Source organism: Pleurodeles waltl, chromosome 5, assembly GCF_031143425.1.
Source record: "Pleurodeles waltl isolate 20211129_DDA chromosome 5, aPleWal1.hap1.20221129, whole genome shotgun sequence".
Classification (NCBI taxonomy): domain Eukaryota; kingdom Metazoa; phylum Chordata; class Amphibia; order Caudata; family Salamandridae; genus Pleurodeles; species Pleurodeles waltl.
Window position 1 is genome coordinate 951,795,670 of NC_090444.1, and position 23,586 is coordinate 951,819,255.

General features: G+C 44.1%; 1 protein-coding gene across 1 annotated transcript in view; it reads right to left on the minus strand.

The window, feature by feature from the left end:
- The window catches only part of TTL (tubulin tyrosine ligase), a 209,116-nt gene that overhangs the window by 139,187 nt on the left and 46,343 nt on the right, over positions 1–23,586 (minus strand). The window lies entirely within an intron of this gene.

Genomic DNA, 23,586 nt, shown 5'->3' on the forward strand with positions numbered 1-23,586 from the left:
CCTCCCAGAGTTTTTGCTCTCCATGTGTGGCCTTAGGACTCTGGGCACTTTACTACTGTACTGCAGTGGAAAGTTTGCATACCCTTCCTACACATGCCTGGAAGGGGCGCTTACATGATTGTTTGAGGTGATGTACCTAGGAGTGCCGTGTAAAAAGGTACACCACATACCTGGGGCACGTACAACCTTGGCTACTAGTGGGACGCTGCACTGACTATGCCACTCACCAGAAGGGCCTGTCAAACACGTAGCAGGCCTGCCATGGCAGGCCTGTGGAGGTGCAGTCACACTCATGCTTAGGGTGGCACTCATTGACCAACTCTGAGAGGGCAATACACTACCCCTCAAGCACCAGCTGAAGGGCATAGCAGGTGGTAATCAGAAGGGAAGGCGGGTATACATGGGTGTGCCATGTCCCGGTAGTGAAGAACACCCAAGTGGGTTTTGCCTACCAAGGAGATCTGCTGTTTCCATAGGTTTGCTGATTCTCTTCTAGTGGTCCTAGGGCCCTGGGCAATTTCCCATTGTCAGTATAGTTTGAAAGTGTGCTTACGTTTCCGACAAATGTTAGGAAGTGGTGCTAACCATTGTGTGATGAGTCATTGCAGGCCAGTCTGTGCGTGCTTGCAGTGATGTTTTCAAACATGAGCTGAACCTTCCATTGCAAGCCAGAGTGTGCATGCTTGCACAATAGTGTTATAGCATGAATCCAGCCTGCCATTCCTAGTCAATGTGTGTGCACTTGCACCAAGGGTACTTCTAAATGTAGTGAAGAATATCCATGTGTATTTGCACTACCTCAGGGGGCTACTTTCCCAATAGTCTAACATGAGGGAACAACTGAAATTGCTCCCAACTGCCATAGTGGATTGCAGTGGAGCAGACTCATGACGTTTTCCAACACTGGACTCACAGTGATGAACACCTTCCTATGGTATGGGTGGTTTGGTCACTAATAACTGGGGAATGCCACTTCTGGAAAGTGGGCATTTCTCTGCTCTAAAGTTTGTTGTGTACCTTTCTGCCTGGCTCAGGTCAATATCAGAGGTTAGGGGAGCACATCAGTGCATTTCCCAGAGACAGCTATAAACAATGGGCATGCAGCTCAAATAACAGACCACTGCCACTTGAGGGCCTGGCTGGATCGATCGGAGGGAGAGGTTTTATACTTGCCTTCAGGGAGCCAGATTATGGCCTCACTAAAGATTAGGATCTGCATTCCATGGCCCCTTGGCAGACAGGAATGAAATTTAGGGGAGACATCTGTAGTTCAAAGAGAGGACCTTTTAACCACCCCCCAACTTCAAAGGTAAACTAAGGCATAACTACTGGTGCCATACTGCAGCAGGGTAAAGATACACTTGCAGGGACTTGGGACTGGAAACGCTGGACCGTGTGATGCACAATGTGAGGGGAACATGTTGTGCACAAGGAGTATTACTACCCTTGGAAGGGACCGCGCTCCCTTCCTGAATCGTGACTGGCCTGGGCAGACTGCCTGCTGCTGTTTGGTACCCTGAGGTGTGGTCTCCAGGGGATTGTCAGCTTTCCCCCCATTCTTTTGTGGAGATCTCATTGACATCAAAAACCTCCAGCGAGGGACCCACATCTTCTTCTGGTGTCACCTGGAGAGCGGTGCCCTCATAAGTGCCCATATCGTCTGCTGGATTCCAACTGACAGTGAGGGGTGAGCGTGAAACTAAGAATTGTGCCTGGAGACCTGACAGCCTGGAGCGGAGCCCCAAAAGTATTGCCCGCATCTAAGGAATGTGGCCTCTGCATGGTGAGGTCTCAGCACACATAAGCGTCTTGTTGGTGGTGAATGGATTCCTGGGTATTGTGGCCCGCTTCATTGATTGTGCTGCATATCTCTTGTGCGTCATACCGCCTACGTGCTCATTGTGTTCAGTGTCCGAATTACAGGCTGTGACACTTTGAGGTGGGGGCATAACCGAAGTTGTACCTCATTATACTTGTGCAGCACTACTGAACTTGTGCTGTGTGTGTGTGTGACTGGACCTGTCGGGTACGACCTGTATCAACATGCACCGGGCGTTGTGTCTCGTTTCCAGGGAGTACTGGATTCACATCTCTACGATTGTGTGTCAATGGTACTGTCTGGTGCGACTCAGATCAATGTGCACCAGGCACTGTGTCTCACTTACCGTGAGGCACTGGATTGGTAACTCTTTATCGCAAGTGATCAGGACGGTCTGGTACAACCCGTATCAATGCGAACCGGGAGTTGTGCCTCATTTCCACGGAAGCATGGAATTGGCATCTCACTGTTGTGTGTGAAGCCGGAATTGTCTGGTGAGACCCGGATCATAGCACACCAGACGTTGTGCCCAGATTGCTGGGGTGCAACTCTAATCAAAGTGAACCTGACGGGGTGACTACCTTCTGAGAGGCTCCCTTGCTGCATTCCCCTATGCACTCATCGTTCCTTTTGAGGCCTAACTATCTGCCCTCTCCTCACAGGGCCAGATGAAATTGTGTGCCAGGTAGTATTGCCCAGACGGGGCCTGGGTGGTGAGAGTAACTAACCAGGCTGAAGGAATGCTTCAGAGAGAGATGGGAAGAGGGTCAAGAGAGTGCGCAACCAAACCCACCACCACCACCCCCTCCCCCCAAAGGTGGTTCACAGAACAGGGTTGGTGCCGAAAAGCACATTATGGAATCATTTAATTGAATGAACTACTGCCCTCAGCTGATTCTGCTCTGCATTCTGTGGGTGAACTTCCTGAGTGGGCGCCAACCCCCTTTTGTCTGTCAACTGCCTCCTAATCAGACCTGCAAGGAGGGGGAGGGGGTGGGGTGGTTGTGTGTGTGTAAAAAATTGTGCTCCATATTGACCTCCCTGATATCATAGCACCGCAGGTGCTGAGTGAATGTGTGAGTGAGGGGGTGCTTGCATAAAGATCACCTGCTAGTGATTACATCAACCGGCGGTGCTGTTTTACATGTTGATTTCTTGCCAACTAGATATTATGTTTGACAATAGTTCTACCCGTGCGGCCTTGGCCAACGGTGCTACTAAACTGTTGTCATTATCTGTGTGTACATATTCCTGATATTGTTGTGATCTGGGGTGCATCCTATAACTCTGTATTAATGCATTATATTAATTGCCATGGTGGGCGTAGTTTTGACAATGTATCGCACCACATAAGGGTGCTGGGGGGGGTAATGTAGGATTTCTATCAAGTGTGCATGCTACTGATGTTATTTTAATGTGGTTGGGCTTAGTATTTCTAGTAATAAAACGCAGCTGTGCTTCAGATGAACAAGGAGTTTTAAGGTTCTCGTCTGAACTGTGCAGGTCAGGCTTGGAATGTAAACAAATCAATAAAAGGAAATCCTTGAGGGTCTATTAGCCAGGCTCACAGATTAGCACAACTCAATATTGTTTGATTAATGCTATTAGCCTGCAATCTTGGGTACCTGAGACTCTGAGGAAGATGAATGAAACCTCCGGAACTTGCAGAGAAGGTGAATTTCTGCCATGCAAAAAATATAAACCGCGACCCAGGGCTTAATTCCTTGGATTCATGAGATTCAGAAGGCCTTTAGAACCAGACTGGTTGTGGTAATGAGTGGAGGAACGCTGTATAAGTGTTTGACATACCCAAGAGATCTTCCAATTACTGTGGGCCAGTCATATTACTGTAAATATAATAGTTTTACCTGTAGCCAGCCTCCTCTGTACCACAAATACCAATTCACATTTCAGCTCCCACACTTGGCATTTAATCACCCTTTTTCGAGTCTCTGAAGCAGCATCCGGTCCCAATACTAGGTACCAGACTCAGGGATGTGGAATTCCTATCGCCCGGGACATCTTGTTTGGGGTCAAGGGCAACAAGTTTTTATGTTTACTTTGCCCTTGGGACAAGTAGGCCCAACCCCCTGCAGCACAAACCCTTTGGCTGCCTGATTACAGAGAGTGGAACTCTCTGCAGTTGAGGTAAAGATAATGCTGTTCGAACTTGTATTTATGGTTCATTATTTGAAAGCCTTCATTATTAGGGTGAGTGCTGTAAATAAATGTTTTAAGGTCACACTTCACTACCGACGTTGGTTCCAGTACCAAATAAAAAAAAACGTGTATACACATGATTGAAAAGTTTAGGCTATAAGGCTAAGTATAATGCTCCCAGAATGCTCTCTGATTATATGCAAATGAAGTGTCATTTAGTAAAATGTGTTGATGCATGCTAGTATTTCCCAAAAATATTTCTAATGGAAAATCAGTGTAACCATTTTCAACACGATTATGGGAAGCATGAAAATAAACAAACACTGACAAAGCCAACTGATCTGACATATTTTTATAAGTCTTTTAGTTTCATCAATGCGTGTCTTGTTTTGACATGGCTTTTGTAACACTTTATTGTTGTGGGAGCTACCAGGCCCTCAACATTGTAACAAACACGGGCAAACCCCCCCCAAAAAGTTTTTTGAACTCTCTAAAAGCACACCAGCGGCATAACAAAGGCCCCGCAGCCGCCCTCCAGGGGGCCCCTTCAGCACAGCACCTGCCCTGAGTGAGTCTGGAGAGAGGGCTCCTCCATGTTCTTTACAAAGGGGCACCCTCCAGTTTAGTTACATCACTGATTGCCACTGTAGTTCCTGACACTGAACAAAACTACTTTGTGTGGCAATATACTCCTTGTGGAAGAGCAGAATGCGATCACTCACAGTAAAGCCGGCCGAAAGAGAGAGAAATAGAAGTTTAATAAAAACAAAATGTCTTTGTTAACACCAGACCTAATTAGGGACCAAGACCCACATGTAGGTAGCTTTTTGCATGTCGCAAACAGCAACTTTCGCTGTTTGCGACATGCAAGAAGCACACTGCGATGCACAAACCCAGTTTTGCGATTCGGTAACCTGGTTACCGAATCGCAAAACAGGTTTGCGACTCGCAATTAGTAAGGGGTGTTCCCTTCCTAATTGCGACTCGCAGTGCAATGTAGGATTGTTTTGTGACCGCGAACGCGGGCGCAAACCAATCGCAGTTTGCACCCATTTCAAATGGGTGCTAACACTTTCGCAAAAGGGAAGGGATCCCCATGGGACCCCTTACCCATTGTGAATGTCACTGTAAACATTTTTTCAGAGCAGGCAGTGGTCCTGTGGACCACTGCCTGCTCTGAAAAAATGAAACGAAAATGTTTCATTTTTGTTATGCATCTCGTTTTCCTTTAAGGAAACGGGCTGCATTACAAAATAAAAACTGCTTTATTGAAAAGCAGTCACAGACATGGTGGTCTGAAGTCTCCAGCAGGCCACCACCCCTGTGAGGGCCGCCATTCGCGAGGGGGTCGCAAATTGCGACCCACCTCATGATTATTCATGAGGTGGGCATTTGCGAAGCCCTTGCGAATCACAGATGGTGTCAGGGACACCATCCTACAAATCTGAACCTACCTACATGTGGCCCCAAATTCTTAAAGAAAGTCACAAAAGTGCACCCATGGTATATGTCTTACCCTATAAAATATTTGTGAACTGTATTTTAGCATGGGTAAATACAATGTGTAGATTTGCTCATGTAAAAATCTACTGAGCATTTGCAAGTTCATTTTCCCTCCAGCCACTTTCTTCCCAACCCTGGAAGAAGTTCTAATTCTGCCATTGTCAGGAGTAAATGTCCAATCTTTCTTATTATGGGAAAATATTAGAGAGAAGCTGGTAAAAATCTTTAAAACATGCAGGTTAGTAGGTTTGCAGACTCAAAGGCATTCCAGCCTTAGAACTATTGCTTACTGCTTCCTCCAGCCCCAGTATGCAGATCTGCAGAAAGGTGGCAAAATAAGGAAATTGCTACAGTAGGGATTGAAACTGCAAGTATTCAAGCCCTACTATGGTAGTAGCCCTGGCATAATCAGAGAGGTTATTATTACAGAGCACTTACATAATGAGATTGCTGCCATAATTTGTCACCACACTACATGGCACCAAAGGGACAAGTAGATCTTTTTACAGGACAAGTAGATTTGAGAATCAACCTGTCCACTGGACAAGTAGATATTTTAATAAATTCCACACCCCTGCAGACTACACATACAATGAGAGTGGAAAGAAACCAGGAGATAAGAGTAAAACTGTTAACTGAAGCTCCGGTCATAAAGATGTCTATTACTTTTAGATTTTTACAAATGTACTGATATTTTCATTCTTGCAGCAGAAGCGTATGTAGTAAAGAGGTGTTTTTTGGGGGATTTCACTTTACATTTTTGTGAGTTACTCTTTGGAATCTGCTTCCTTCTTTGTGATGTTGACATGGACCAACAAGTTTCGGAAGAATATTCACAATAATACACTTCAATGTGATTTAGAATAAAGCGAAACCTCTTGTTCATAGTAGACAGTGAAATCGCAGGCCTCTGTGATATGCTTTGATTGATAGCGACTTGAAAACTGAATTTCCTAAACCAATGCTTGACAACCTGGAGACTGCTTATCAGTACACTGGTAGTGTTAGCTGCACAGCTTCCTATAGTTGAGCTGTATTATCAAACTCTACCCATCACTATGATGTCTGCTCGAGTCACACAACAATCGTTGTCAGCAACATGATACTTAGGATAAACGTACGATTATTAATCTTAACATCTGTGAAAAACACAGCTGGGTACCGGTGGTGTAGTTATAATCTTAGGGGTGTATGCCACACTGGCAGCTGAGAGGCAACACAGAACAGATTTGAGGAGAAAACCCTTCTTGTGTCACCAAAAATAGATAACATACTCTATTCAATTGTTGTAACCTGCATATGACTAGGGAACAGCACAAGCTCATGAGCTGAAATTCAGTGGAAAACCAGGGTCAGGAATTCTCCACAATAGGGTGGAAAGTCTCTCATGTCCAGTGAGTGTGACAATCTGCTTCTCATTTTATCATTCTGGCTCGCCTGCAAGATTTTCTTGTGCAATGGTAGTATATACACCGATGTTACCCTCCCCTCTAAAATAAATGTTATAAGGGCAATTGCATGCGTCTGGTTTTGAATTCATCGAATGGAACAAGGAAGCTCTTTGGTACTCATTGGAGCATGACAAAGCCTATGACCTAAGCTCAACAGTACCAGAACAATAACCATGGCCATGGATCAGATCAGAGCGCACATCTTACACAAACAAATGGGATGTCAGCCAATGTCTGGCAGATGGGTATTCCTTCACAAAAGTGATGGATATTTAGTCAGCCTTATTGCAAGTGCCTTATATTCTTATGATTAGAGTAGAGCAACTGATACAAGAAAATATGCCAAATCTCCAAACTGAATTAGTGAGCCTGCAAATACTTACAAAGGCATAGAGATCCTAGGATTCCAGGTACATACTACCAACAAAAATAAACAAGCATTAGTAAAGCAAATATGTGTGGCTTAAATGCTGGCTGCGCTGAAAAAAAAAGAAAAAAAGTGTTGTTTTCTGTAGACTGCAAAAACTTAATTGGTGACGAGGCAGAAAGATACACATCCTAACAACTATGATGAGATGTGAGAGATTACTTCTCTACGTGGTTCCAAAGTTCACTCTATGTATCACTTTAAAGAACTGGTAACAATAGGTAGCCAATAGCTGTAGTGCCAGGATAGACCTAATAATCAAACCCTCCTTTTGTGCACTCTCCAAGTCTCCTTCAGCCACTGAATGGGAGTGAATGGAAAATATTTTACTAAATTTCTTATGGAATCACAAAACACAAATTTTGCTATCATGGAGAAAACAAATTGCGGATGGTGGTACAATCAAGAAAGTAAAGGACAGGCTAACTCCTTAACTGCGGGCATTCTGTAAAAAGAAGGCTACCTGCATGACGCAAAGAGTGCTGCATGCACGCTGCTCTGCATGAATAAAATGCAATTCACATGTAAAAGGCTGCTGCTATAGAGCAACTAAAAAATATGTACAAATGCACATACAACATCTAAAGCGGATACTTGACTGAAAAGATACGTTGGATACTGTCTGTGGGAATAAGGAGCAGCTCCTGGGAGAGTTACTGCCAAACTGACTGCTGTGCGACAGAAGGAGATTAAAGCAGCAGGCGATCGTTGCAGGATTAGAGAGAAACCTATTTGGTACTAACTTCATTTGCTCTTCTCTGTGAATTAGGTTGGTGGGTCACCTACCATTTTCTATTGCTGCTGTGATGGAAAGCTTTTGTTACAGTTCTGCAATTGCCATAGGCTTCAGATAGACCACCAACGTTTGCATATTTTATTGTCTTTTATAGTCCACACCCCAATCTATAGGGGTCAGCATGAGCCAGGGTTAGACCTGATCGAGGTAAAAGGATATGAGAAGGAGGTAGCGCTTCTTGCAAGGCTAACCTCATCCTGGGTTGTCTTGGTGGGTCTGCCAATGGATGAGCTGTAGACCCTATTGGGTCTAGGGTTCCTGCCCAGTGTGGAACTATCTCAAAGTGGCCATTAGCTGTGGATAGTATACTACCAGTGTAGGGCGTTTTCAATGTAAACACATAGTTAAGTATAGATGTACTACTCTTAACTCTACATCTAAGGACGAGAGAATACAAATAATTTTCAAGTCATGCAGAAGACCAACCAAGAATCTCAGCAGCACAACCATGAAATAGCAGAAAACTTCAGGGTCTCCTACACACCATTGTGTAGGGTATGTCACCACTTGGTTTCCTAATGTATTAGGAATTTAATCACCATAGATAAAGTTACTCGCCCTACTTCGAAAACTTTGTACCAGACCAGCCTTAACAGTCAGATAAACAAGAATTACAAACATTTGTATTTTCCTCTTGTAGCAAATTACGAAATATACTGTAAATCTGTACCTACTCAGAGTGAATCTTCCAATCATTATGCTATTTCCACTCCCAAAATGATAAACAGAGATTACTTTGAGTGCCTGGTTATAAGTAGCTGTTTGAGACCAACCATTTTATAAAATGTATGCATACAGAACCTCCAGCAGGAGGAACATTTTGAATAAGGACATAGAACAGTTATCTCCACTTAGATATTTCATTCTAATTTAGGTTTGTTTATCCAAAGAAAAAAGATTTCCTCTATGCCAGAAACTGACGTCTTCATTAATTATAGGGATTCCAGTTCCCACTCCGAAATCACACTTACACCGGCCATTCATAGGAGCAAATATACATCGGTTTAGAATTTGAAAACTACTTTTAAGGAAGACATGCTTATTCAAACACTTGAATCCGCTTGGGAATGTAGGATGTCATTGGAAGACTCAAAACCGTGCCACTACTTAAATCTGTAATTGTGTAAATTCTTCACTACATGACTACTGTACTTACTAGAGTTGCAAATACTATTTGTGAAAGTAAAACTTTGCCAGCCCTGTGAAAGGACCTTTTTCAAAGGCCTTGGAGGACTGAACCATTTTGAATGACATTTGTCAGATTCACCCTCTCCCCATCAAGGAAAATGCCAAGAAACACAAATTATTTATAATCTAGTAGTTTGCGAAGTAGAGCAAATGCAATCTGAATGCCATATTTATGTCTGGCTCCCGTCGAGTTATAGAAGGGTACGTTTCACTCATTTATCAACTGGGGCCATTTCAACATTGCTCCTACTAGAAAATTAACCACGGAGAGGAAAGTGATCATTTTCTGCAAAAAAGTCAATATATACTTTCCAGAGGGTTACATGATGCAACATGATGTAAATCCCAATATTGCCAACAAGGACTAATCCATTAACCTACAAAGATTTAAGCAAATAATAATCTGTAATAGCTTGAAAGGGGAAGCAATTTTATTAGGCTCCCACAGCAAGATGCAGAAGAAAACACTGAAAGCCACTGGCTCACCTTTAATAATTGTAGCAACAGACTGAAAAAGTCCTTAAAACATTTGTCATCAAACAACTAAGGTATCAGTTAATAAGTGGTTTGAGGCTGAAGTCACTCCGAAATAAAGATTCTTAAAGGCTACAGTTAAAAAAAGCAATGGGGAGTGGTCCCCTGTTGCCTCATAAGATAGACAATGAGCTTTGGTTAGCAAAGAACCCACTTGAAAACTGTATGACGATCAAAAAGAGTTAGAAGCTGATTCAAAATACAATCTACACAAGTGGGGATGGTTGAAACTCTGGTGCAGGCAAGATCATCGTAATTAGCAGCAAGCAATGGAATGCACATATTTAAGCTTTGTATATGAATATAGAGGAGGTGAGCACAAACCCAACTTCCACACAAAGAGCCAGTTATAAAGCTCAGTGAGCAAAGAACTGTGCGTATTAAAAATGAGATGAAGTCATCACACTCCCTGCAATCCTCCTGCACTCCTGTGTGCTCGTAACATTGTCCATCACTCTCCATACTGCTGCCACACCACACAACACGGAAGGAGCCTTCACATGCGCCTCCTGCAAGTTCTCATGCACTCTCTCACACCCTACACCGACCTCTCCTACACAAAGAGCACCCAGCACCCCATTTGCTCAAACTCATACAAACAAGCAAACTGTTCATGTTCACACAGACCAAACACCATCCAAACAACACACCACACTTGCAAGTAAGCTCCTCAACACCAACTCGCTAAACACACCACAGAGATATGGGACCTACTGCACAACGACACTCCGGACTGCTCTTTCTAACACAAACATGGCTAAACTCAACATCAGCACCATACATCACAGCAGCCATCCCCAATGGCTACATGATCCTCACGCAAGATCATCAGTACAAGACCACAGGTAGAGTTGCCATCACAGTAAGATACCATCAGCTGCACCACCTAAACAGACACACCGTCCAGCTACATGGCGCAACTCATGTTCAAGATGTGTAGCACAGCCAACTTCTTCCTGAGTGGAACCCTAATATACAGACCATCATGATTCTGCACTAATTTCACGAGCTGCATCATGGACCTCGGTGTGTTTATCATCAACGCCAGCACCTTCATCCTACTCCGAGACATTAACTTTCACCTAGAAGACCAAACCAACCCAAACTGTACTGCCCTTCCAGATAATCTCAAAAACATAGCCTCACAAAACCCATTACAAAACCTACCCACACAGCCAGATACCTTTTGGATCCAATTTTCTCCTCAATCAGCAACATCACAGTTGACAAGCCAGCAATTAGAAGCTAGACAGACCATGCCCTCGTCAGTTTCAACATACCCATCCCAGACCACCACAGACTTACAACCACTAGAATCGCCTGCCACAGCTAGTAAAAGCAAATGACAGGAGGAGTGGACTTCAATCATCTCAAAGCACTAGCCCGAGCACACAACTTACTGAAAGCCATGAAGCAGCTCAACAACTGTATCACTGCACTTGCCGACACTATGACTCCCCTCAAGAACAACCCAAAAGCAAGGTCTCGAATGCAGGCCAGCTTGTACATAGAGGAACTCAGGTTGACGAAAAGCCACTACAAGCAACTGGAGCGCAAATGGAGAACAGGTCAAGACACCTTCAATTCAGCCCTAAGACATACCAAGCAGATAAAAAAAACAATCTTTAAAACAGCCCTAAAATGCTACGCAGACCATCCTCCGAGGTTCTCCATTTAACCATTGCCCCCACCACGCCTTCACCAAAAGAGTTTTAGCAATCGGCGAAGCACTAACACCCCTCCTTAATGTCCCTATCAACTTTTTGACACCTGGAGACATGCCACTGTCATGCCCTTGCTCAAGAGGCCATCCACTGACCCAGACACACTTTCCAGCTACAGACTCATTTCTCTACTACTATACCCAGCAAAGGTCTTAGAAAAACAAATCATCCGATGCCTCACTAACCACCTCAGCAACCACCAGTTACTCTCTGCCATGCAGTCCAGAGTCAGACCCAAACACAGTGCAGAAACAGAACTCATTGTCACCACAGACAACATCTGCATGATCCTTGACAGAGGAAACACGGTAGTCCTCATTTTCCTAGGCTTCTCTGCATTATCTGATACAGTGTCAAACCCCATCCTCATCAGATACCTGCACGAGATTGGCATCCAAGGAACCATTTGCTGCTGGATCTGCTCCTCCTTTAGGGATTAAACACAAGCTGTCAGCCAGGCCACTTACCCCTCAGAAGCCCACAAACTCATCTGTGGAGTGCTTTAAGGTACGTTACTCTGCTCCACCCTCTTCAAGGCATGCATGTTCCCTGTGGCTAATGTCATCTGTGCACACAACATCAACATCCTCTCATGTGCTGACTCAAACTCTCTCTCTGGGACAAGATACCTAACACAAGAAACAAGTTCACTGCATGTATGACTGAAGCTGCTAACTGAAAAAAGCCAATTATCTCAAGTTCAACACTGACAAGGCAGAAGTAATGGTCTTCAGCAGCAACACCTCATTATGGGACTCCATCTGGTGGCCAGCAGAATTAAGACCCACAACCACAGCCACAACCCATGCCAGGAATCTCAGAATAATCATCAGCAGCAACCTGGACATGACCGCACAAGTCAATACCATCACTGCATCCTGCTTCCACACCCTGACGATGATGATGAAAATCTTCAAAAGGCTCCCAAGCAACACTAGAAAAACGGTCACTCACACCCTAGGCTTCAGCAAGTTAATCTCTGGGCACACCCTCGACACCAGGTTCCCAAGCAACACTTTAGAAGACTACAAACCATCCAAGATCTTGGCAGTCAGACTCATCCTCCCACACAGAACTTACATTAGACCACACCTCAGGGAGCTCCACTGGCTCCTGATACACAAATGCACACAATTCTAACTCCTCACACACATATTTAAGGCACTACACAACTCAGGCCCCACCTACCTGAATAGTTGCATCTGCTTCTACCAACAACCCATACCTTCTCCTTTGCAAGACTTCTCATCGCACACATCCCATGCATACACTGAACCACATCATGAGGACGAGTACTCTCTTACATTGGTTCTCTGCTCTTACCTTCCACAAGAAGCTTAAGATCTGGCTTTTCAATTAACCAACCCTACCACAGGCAGGGCTAGGCACACACAGCTGCCCAGCTGTAAGGATACCCACACGGGTGATAGTGCGCTTTACAAAGGTCCTGAGGAGTGGATAAGCAATCACCTAAAAGTAGCATTCATTGGTCAGCATTCATCCTAAAGGTGCACTTCAAAGGTACATTAGAGTCTGGCTGCATCTGCAGTTGCTGAAAAAGAGCCAGAACCATGGCAATCTGTAGAAAGCGTCCACAGTGAGACTGAGGCAATTATAATTTACTGTAAATGCCACATCCTTCAGGGAAAATCTTTGCATGGTGAGTTTTTAGGGAAAGTTATTCTGTAACACAGAAACCAATGGTGCTAGCTCTGATGGCTAGTCAAGCCCGTGTTCATCAAGCAGCATCTCTTCATTATGTGTACATAGACTTTTCTAATAAATAAGATTGTGTGCCATGAGCCAGGTTGCGAGGTAAAACACTCAGCGTTGGTGCCCTGCAAAGTCTAGCATTTATTCGATCGTAGATGCATATTAAGGCAAGGGCAACAATTAAACCAACATAAAAAGGCACAGCAGGCAAGAATGTGTACTGCCACTCTCAAGTCAAGGGGTGTCCATGGGCACAACATTTAACATCTTCATTAGAGATTTTTCCCCATTATGAATCCCAGTCACTAACTGACCATGGCTAGGCCCCACAGGAATCTAGGCACAGTTTTACCCTGATGATCGCTTATTGCTGTATAACACAGTGGGGAACTTCAGAGAATGACGACCAACCTTACTAAGTGTAAAAGACATGGGGGCTTGATATATGAAACTTTTTATCGGTTGCAAATGGTCCGATATGCAGAATATGGCCGTTTGCAACTACTAAAATGCCTTTTGGAATGTACAAACCCTATTTTGCGATTCAGTAATCTATTACCGAATTGCAAAATAGCGTTTGGGATTCGTTATTGGGAAGGGGCACCCCTTCCTAATAGCGACTCGCACTGGCATGTATAAATGTTATGTGTCTGAAATGTGGTCGCAAAACATTTGCAGTTTACCACCAACTTCAAATTGGTGGCAATCTATTCAGAAATGGGAAAGGGTCCCCAAGGGACCCCTTCCTCTTTGTGAATGTTTGTGAAAACATTTGTTAAGAGCAGGTAGTGGTCCATGGACCACTGCCTACTCTTAAAAAAATGAAATAAAAACTTTACAGTTTTCTTTTTAAAAGCATCTTGTTTTCCTTTAAGGAAAACGGACTGCATTTAAAAAAAAAAATGTTTTATTGAAAAAGCAATCACAGACATGGTAGCCTGCTGTCCCCAACAGGTCACCATCCTTGTGATTTTTGGCAATACCCAACGGTTCGCAAATCGGGACCTACCTCATGAATACTGATGAGGTAGGTCCATTTGCGACCCATTAGGAATCGCAAAATATGTATGACACACATTGGTACATAGTTGTTTGCGATTTCCTAATGCGAATTACAAAAAGCTACGTACATCTGGCTCATAATCAGCTACAAATTATTATTATGAAAAGCGAAACACTCAGATTTTGCCTATCTAATTATGGAACTCCTGCTACACCAGAAGTTGCAGGCTCAGGTTAGAGCATGAATATTTGAACATACTGATCAATCTGAAGTAACCATGGGGACTTTTTTCAAGCATAAAGGTGAAGGTATGAAAAAACTTAAAGCATATCCTTGAAATTTCTGTAAAATATTTGGAGGAAGGTCAGTTACACCCCTGGTCGAGGCATATGGCATGAGGTTCACATCTGCTTTGAACTAAGGCTCTAAAGCATGGTTATAGGCCTGTATTAGAAAGACTGACAGTATTGACGCTCTGGCCTGGCTACAACTCTAGAGCTAAACCAGACTACTCAAATGGAGACCATATAACTAGTTTGGTATTTAATGTTACTTATCTTGCTGAATGCGACACTACAAAACTGGATTATTAAAGAGTTAATTTGTACTAATCCTCCCATGGAAAGTAAGTAAATATCAACATGGGAGCGGTATCTAGATGACTTAGGAACAAGAGATTTTTAATGGTGAGGAAACAACTAGACCATTGTTGGTGAATCTAAAGGCAAATCAAGAGTAGGTCCCATCAAACCAATTTGGACTACACATAGCTATTAAAACCAAATTTAATAAACATTGATTGCGACTTAACAAGGTTCACTATCTCATAAGGTATGATCCTTTTCAACATCTAACGTAACATGGAGAGAATGAGGGTGAGGTTTAATTATCTCCCAACGCTTGAAGACAAGGGCAAATAATACAATACTGCCATCTTGAGTATGCAACGCTAATCTTGTGCAGCGAGTACAGAATTGAATGGTCATTTATTGATTTTTAGAAAGGCATTGTCAGAACCACTTTTAGAGAGCCACGGGGCAAGCAAGAGATTTTGGACCAAGCAGATGGTTGAGGCCTTTTACTCCTAATTTCCCAAGGCCTGACCTACTACGGATACCAACCTACTGGGCAAAGTACCCCAGTAGCACTTGACTTTCAGTAGTAGTGCAGGTCGAACAGTCAAAAAAATCTTTTAGGGTGGGGGGGCTGGAGGTAGACACAGGGTGTGAATACTGATTTACAAATCAAAACACACTCAATAGCAGGCAGCAATAAACGACTGGTTAGGCGAATACCTTCTTTGATGCTAAAAGTAGTATTTATACACAAACACAAAGTGAAATATGGCATACACCAACAATACCCATCGCCCCCAGAGGCCAGGGATCTAGTGCTCCATGGCAGTACCCCGAGTCCCACTTCCCCATTCACTATAGGCAACATCCAGGTAAGGTCCCATTATAGTCTCAAGAGTCTCATTCTGACTCCGTTAGTAAAGTAAAAAATGTTCCAGCACCAAAGCGCTATCTAGCAAACAAGTTCCCCCCTAGGTCTTCCAGCATGTAGCTCACTCTTAACCGCATAAGCAGGGATCATCCGACTGAAGTCTCAGAGAGTCTCTCTCTCGCGGGAGAGGCGGCTTCCTCAGGTGAGTATCACACATTGGGCCCTGCAGGGGGTGCTTCTCTGATCCAGCTGTGAGTGTCCTTCGCTCTTACCCACAGAAAAGGGAGACAAGTTCTATGTAGTTTCCTGGGTCCCATCCACACAGATCACTCGAGCATTTTATCTTCATTACTATGGCATCCACCAGGATGAGCTCCTCGTCTTCCTATGCTGGTCCCCTCTGGCATACAGAGGTGCCTCCCCTGATCTTCACTCTGGTGATGGCCGGATTGGCACACTAGTAGGCTCCTCTTCACGGCGGCCACTTCTGGCATATAAGGTCCCCACCCTACACCGCACAAGGGCAGCAGCCCGACCGGTGCAGAACTCTTCATGGTGGCCCTCTCTGGCTTACGGGGGTCGCCGAATCAGACCGCATTGTGATGACAGCCCGATCAGCACAGCAATCTTCACAGCAGCCCCTTCTGGCATATGGGGTCACCAACTCAAACCTGCACACAGGCAATTACCCGATTGATGGAGCAGAGTTCAGAACGTACTTCACTGCATCACTCCTCTGGCATAGAGGGGCTTGCAGGCTTAACAATGCACAGAGGCAATGGACCGACCGGTGCAGCACAGTTCACAGTTTACTTCACAGAGCCCCTCCTCTGGCATGCAGGCGGTCGCCGACTTAGCACATGGGCAACAACCTGATATTTGCAACAATCATCTCCTAACATCTCACTACAGGGATCCACTCACTAAGCTCCCCCACTGAATGTTGATCTCTCCAGCTCTTCTTTTTCTCAAAGGGTTCACTGGTCTTGGCTAGCAGGCAGATACTAGGGATCTATGCTGTAGGGGCAGGTGGTCTTTGATATCCATGGATTATGTCCCTTGCTCAGCTGGAATACTGACAGGCCTTAGTCTCCAGCCCCAATCACAATCAGAAGTCTTGCAGAGCTTCCCCTCCTTGCATGCTTCTTCCTGTTTTACAGTTGACCATTTTTGGGGACCTTGAGCTCCACTTCTAATAGTCCATTACTAGACATCTAATGTGATTTGCGGTCTGATTTTTTTAAATTTAGGTTGGGTGTCTGCATCCTTTTGAAGTGCCCTTTCCTCTTCCCAGACCGTCCTCCATAAAGAGGTGGGTCATAGCAGGAGTGACTTCAAATCTGACAGCCCCACAATACAGGACAATTAAGCAGTACTTGGAATAAAAAATAAGGAGTGCTGGTGCCCAACACACATGCCATGTCTGGTGCTATTAAATGCTGTGAACCAAATAACAAGGCTGCATAGTCTTTAATTCACCTAAGGCCTCTTTAATCCCCCTGCTGGACACTCCCCTCCCCCTTGTCTCATTCCTGCAGGCTCCTGCCTCCCTTGTGACCGCTTTCTGTTTTCCTCTTCCACCTTTTCCCCCCTTTGTGTGTTTTCCCAGTCTTCTTCTCAGAAAATGTCTAATGAGCAAAGACAATTTCTGGTCCCCAAAAATGAATGCCGGTGGGCCTCCTGAGCAACCACTGGCTCAAATTAAGCACTGCATGGGAGTGGCATGGAGTACACACCTGGATGTCAGCCACAGTGATTTGTGAATCAAAAGACAACCCCAAGGCCTCAGCCCTACTCTTTATGATTCCCTTATCACCACCATCTCCTTTGAAGTGTGCTTGGGAGCCTGGCTCGCCTTTCTCCAGTGTATGTCTCACACACAGGAATGCACCAATGCAAAAATCGGTCTTGGGGGACACCATTACCTCCTCATGCTCTTCCGTTCAGCCCGGGTCTCCCAAAATGGAACTCTGAATCTTTCATGTAGTGCACAATTCACAGGCACGGGTGCACCCGTCACCCAGCATATGCAAACTGCACAGCGCTACATACTAAATTGATATAGGCTAATGGTGAGTTAACTACACAGCAGTGGAACGTTACATAAGTGAGCCTGGTGGCCTCACTTCAGTGGCACAGATTGCAAGATCTGTTCACTTCTACTGATCACTACATAGACTGTTTCTACCATTGTGCATGTGCCACCTAACTTCTGGCAAAGGCAGTACCCTTTCACCACTAAGAGGGTAGCACACTGGGCTCCTATCCTAGTCCAAAAAGACAGAAATCCATTGGACAGGCTTATGTCATGGAGCAGAGGCATGATCTGTATTCGCCCATGACAACAAAAATCAGCATCAGGGTTCCCAACATCCTTGCAGCTAGGGCACACAAGCCAGAGGCATATGTCCATCACCATGAGAGGGACTTTTCCCTCTCAACAGGTATGGAGGAACAACATTGCAAATGTTTACATTATTTTTTATGGATAAGGAACAATGATGTGTTTGTAGATCAGCTGTCGTGTTTCATTTTAATAATATATTTAAGTAATATTTTTGCATAATAAATCATGAGGGGCCATGGATCCTGGAGCAATGTAATATGCTTGTTTTCAGAAAGCCATCTGTACTTCTGTGCCATTTCCAAGCAGGCCTCTTCGAAACGTCCGTTGGCACGTGGAAATGTTCACATCCTGATGAAGCCTTTATTCATAGCGATACAAGTTCTGCTTTGCCATATTCCAGAGAACAAACTACATACTATGCTGACCTCTGAAAATCTGTCAGCTGAATACCATGTATTTAGCTTTCCTTGCATTAGAAATACCTTCCCAAACTGAAAACCTCTCTTTGGGCTCAAAGAAAAAAAAAAATCATACTTTTACAAAGTTTTAATTGCAGACTTCAACAATTTTAGCACATGCAAAAAACATGGTTGGGACTGCACAGTGCCTTGTGAGCATGCAATCAAAACCTTTCCAAAGAGGTTGGCATCTGTGTGGGTATCCAGAGAACAGTTAATTAGGCTGTGATTGGGCTGCCACAAATAACAAAGACCTACTAGGCTACCTCTCAATGTATGGGAAACCAAAGAATCAATGCAAACAGGGGGCCTCTGAGTGACAGCAGAAGGACTTTCAGGATTCTGAATCTCACCTAAAATGAGAATGGTGGCCCAACTCACATATTCGCTCACTCATCCACCTACACATATTTCTCAGTGACTTGAGCAGCCATTCAAGAGATCTCTCTGTAATTGTCATATCAGTCATTCTTACCGGTTCTGTAATTAGTGAAACCTTTTAAGAATCTGCCCTGTAGGATCTGTTCGGCACAGAACAGAAGATTACACTCGCTGCCTTCTTCCCACAAGAGAAGCTTGGTTTACACCTCTTCTTTGAAGAAGAAAAACTTACACTGCTGCTGCCCAAGTTGTGCTCGTTCCGTGAAGGGTTAAGCTTGCGCTGCTGCTGCCCTAGCTGTATCTGTCCTCGAAAGGAAGGAAGCTTGTATTATTTCTGACAAAGGCATTCCTGTGCTATGAAGAAGAGGTATTCCAGCTGTTGTTGGCCCATTTTATGAAAAACAAAGATATACTGAATGTCGTTACATACAATGCCCTGTCAACCAACAATATTTGATATGCAATTCCTGTAATCATAAGGAAGATGTCTTAGCCCGTTGGGTCAATACTCGAACACCAAAACATGTTGACAGACAAGAGAAACAGGGTCTGTTGCTCAACTCTCTTTTTTAGGTCAAGAGTGCAAGCGCTTTTCGACCTGTTGTAAATATTCTGTGAGCTTTTAACCACACCCATCTCGTGCCCATCACTTTCACTCTTTCATAGGTTTGCCTTTCAAAAATCCCTTGATGACATTGGTAAATGCTTTACATTTGTCCTGTACCCTGTTACATGGATAACTGCATGATTGCGGTTATGTTTTACTGTGAGTGAGCTACTTTTTTTCTTTTTTGTCTCTTCTTTGCGCTCATGCTCATGACGGCCATGGTGATTTGAATCGGCTCATACTGCTGTCACTCAGCACCTCCCTCCGGTCCCCGAGTTTCCTGTTCGTGTCTGCCCATTTCCACCACCCCTCCGACATCATTGCTTGTTTTGTTTGGTCAGTATCTAGTTGTACTTCATCCAAACTTTTATGATCAGTGGTTCACTTTTAGCCCTTAGGCTATTAATCCAAACCAGTCCTACATCGCCTCATTGTACGTGGGCACACCACATCATCGAGGGTGAGCGTTTTAGCTATCAGCTTTCCTTCCCTATGACCAATTTTGCCCAATGGCATTCCACGTCGTCTTGAACATGGACCTTTTATGCTAAAACAAGTTAGGGGTCTATTTTTCTACAAAAAATCCTCACCTACAGGCCTATCCCGCTTCAAGCTAACTTCAGTGATGCAGGCGCTGGACGGTAGAAGCTTTACTCCCCGGTAAGCCTGCAGTGTCCTTCATCGGCTGTATGTGCTGCGCATTGGCGCGATGCTCTGTACACACTTCTCTGGCTTCCCTGAGGCCCCCGTTGCTGTGTCAGGCTCTAGAGTTGATGTATCGTGCGCAATCTCCGTGCACGCTCATTACTAAGTTACATAATTGCTTGCAAAGCGAGAAGATGGGAACAGAAATTACTGCTAAGGCGCAGTGGGAAGTGGACATTGGTGAGGATATATCTGCTGAAATGTGGAGAAAATGCTGCACGCACACGAGGGTGCTATCCCCCAATTATAGTCTACGTCTTATCCATTTCAAATTTTTGCATCGCTTGTATTACACTTCCCGTGGTTTGCATGGTATGGGTCTGCACGCGGATTCTTGTTGCGAAAGGTGTGGTGCCCCTGACGCAGATTTTCTACATCTAGCGTGGAGCTGTGCGGAAGTGCTGCATATGATTGAGGAGATGACTGGTCTGGTTCTGCCTTTTACCCTTAAACTTGCGCTTCTTGGACATGTGGAGGAGATACCGTTAGCTCATAGGAGGCTGGTGGGTCTCCTGCTGTTGTTGGCTAAGTGCAGAGTTGCGATGTGCTGGGGGCGTGGGCGACCCCCCGAGGATCTGAATGGCTGCGGGATGCCTCTTTTTGCCAAGAACAACTAATGATCTATTGGGAGTTGATGCCTGAGGGATCCCCGGCCTAGGGATATTTGGGCCCAGTTACGCTCTTAAGAGTCCAACCTGTGAGACTGTAGATGGGGAGCTGAACCTCACCACATGTGTAGTGGTTTAGAATCCTGCTTCTAACTTCCATGTGCCTTGGCCGATGTGCTGGAATGGATGATTGCACTGCTTTTGCGTCTCTTTTTATCCTCACCTTTTCTTTCTCTTTCTGTTTCTGTTTGTCGTGGGTAGTGTTCTACAGCCCTATGTATATTTTTCAGGTTTTGTTCCTTGCCTTTGTGATAGTCAATGTCTCAACACGCCTGTTGGTGGGTGGCACCGGACATGTTCGACAGGATTAAGGGGTCGAGTGCTCCATGTAATTGATACTGGATGTGCTGATCTATATATCTGTTATTTGATTATTGTGTTGGCATATATAAGAAATTGCTTCCACTATTTTTGTGAGATGGGCTGGTTCTGTTTGTTAAACTTAATAAAGAGAATTTTTTTTAAAAAAGCCTGCAGTGTACTTTTCCACTTGCCTCATTTGAGCTGATACTTTCACTAGCTTTAGTCTGAACAGCTTCTCCCCCCCCCCTGTTTTTTGTTTCCTTTCAGTACCATAATAATAAAGTCAGTGCTAGAGTGTTCAATTGGGATTCCACGTTGTTGCTTGTTTCTTTTGTGTCTCTCCTTTGCACTCGTGGCGGCCATATCGCTGTGCATCGGATCGCACTGCCGTCCCCCACACCTCTTACCCATCCCTGAGTTTCCCGTCATGTCTGCCCGTCGCACACTACCCCTCCCACGTTGTTGCTTGTTTGTAGCCCTTAAAGCGCTTAAGCTGTTGTGTTAAAGGAGGAATCCACGCACTGCAGCAAGAAAAGTCCAATTACGCATTTACAAAGCCAATAGCTCTAACTCTCGGAAATGCAAGACCTATTGCATTGCAAATGCTGGTTTAATCTTGCGGTAGATTGAAACCAGTAAAACCCATTTTGCTCGTCCACCCACACATTTAGTATAAATCTGACCTCATCCAAACTAGGGAAGCCACAACTAGGAGACTGTGTAGCAGGTGAACAGCTGTACTCTTGGATGCTTATCAGTGCTAAATGTGAACCTCGCTGAAAAAAAAAATAACATTAAGTAGCTGATTTCATCAGCGTAAGAGTACAAGAATGTACAGCAATTCGGGAATACCTTTTGCCGTTTCTTCCAGGAGGTTTTTTACATTTTGTATATTTTGCCTTTTTATGGAAACAGATCTTTAATACCGTTTAATCCCTCTTCAATGTGTTGTGCTTTAATGTGTGAGAGTACCATGCAACAGTTTTTTCTGCTACTGCGATCTGCCTTCTATTTATTCTTTGTGTTAGAGAAGATTGCACTGTTGCTGCCATTACTGAACTGTGAAGCTTGGTGTAAAACTTTCCACTACCCAAAAGACGGGATAATTTGCATTACCAATGATTCATTAATGCAGGACGTGAATGAAAGGGTGAACATCACAAGTTATGTGCGCAAAACTCTGTGTGTGAAAAAAACAGTTTTTTAAATGGACTAGACAACTTTGTAAAAATGTATAAATTATAGCGGACAAGCAGCTGCATGTCATGTATAACCAGGGCTAATGGAGTTATGTGATTCTGCGGCAGTAGCATCTTCCACATAATGATGGAATTGCTGAATTTGCCACATAATCCATCATCTGATCTGCGGATATTAACAAAACAAATTTTGTTTCTTGCTCAAACTGGTGCTGATGAGAAGAAACCTTTGCCTAGCCACTGTCAACATATGAAAAAAATTACAAAATGATGAAGTAATACGATCACAAAATGTGGCATATTGTCATATAAATTGCCTTTTTTGACGAGTAATTTAGTCAAAACCTGCTGCATAATTTGGCCCTCCCCTGTGATATAATTCCAGTGGGCCTATAACAGTTTTAAACACTTCTGTCATGTAAACGAACAGCATGCTATTGGCTTAAGTCCATAATGAAAGTGTTGAAAGCAAAAATACAAGCCCCACAATGCAACATGCTGTTGGCTCAATAGATGGGAATGACTTGTGGTATTATACTCAGTAAATAAAAAAGCCAGTGGAAGAGAAAACAGAGTTGGGCTTGCCAATGCAAATGCAAGCATGTCACTCCTAATTGGCTAACATTACGATTCCTTGGAAAAACACAATGCTTGACAAGCAATGGCAATGATACTATGTCTGGCTTATAAATGAAAGTGCCTCTTCAGTCACAGATAGGTTAAGGGGCTTAATATGTCAACATACATGCAACTTTGTCTCTCATTCTTGCACTCATGCAGCCATTCATCCATCCTGCTGTACTGAGCATTAAGCGTTCCCATAAAAGTGGAATACAAGTACTCCTTTTTCACTGGAAATACACACATTCTCCCCAATTAAATGTTAAGCTCTACATATCGGTTGGGTCAAAGCCCCTCCCTCATTAGTACTTCTGTAAATTCTTTTTCTGTTGATCGCATAAAGTCAAGGCCAACTTGGAGGTCAAGCCAAGCCTAAAAAGATGTTTTTTTGCCAAAACAATATGAGTAGCAACAGCTATTGTCTAAAGTGATACTGAGAAAGGAAAAACAATATTGAGGCACTCCTGTTCCTGAGTCCATCCTCCAACAATAAGCTGGTATGATTTAGGTAGAATGCCTGCACTACGACTCTG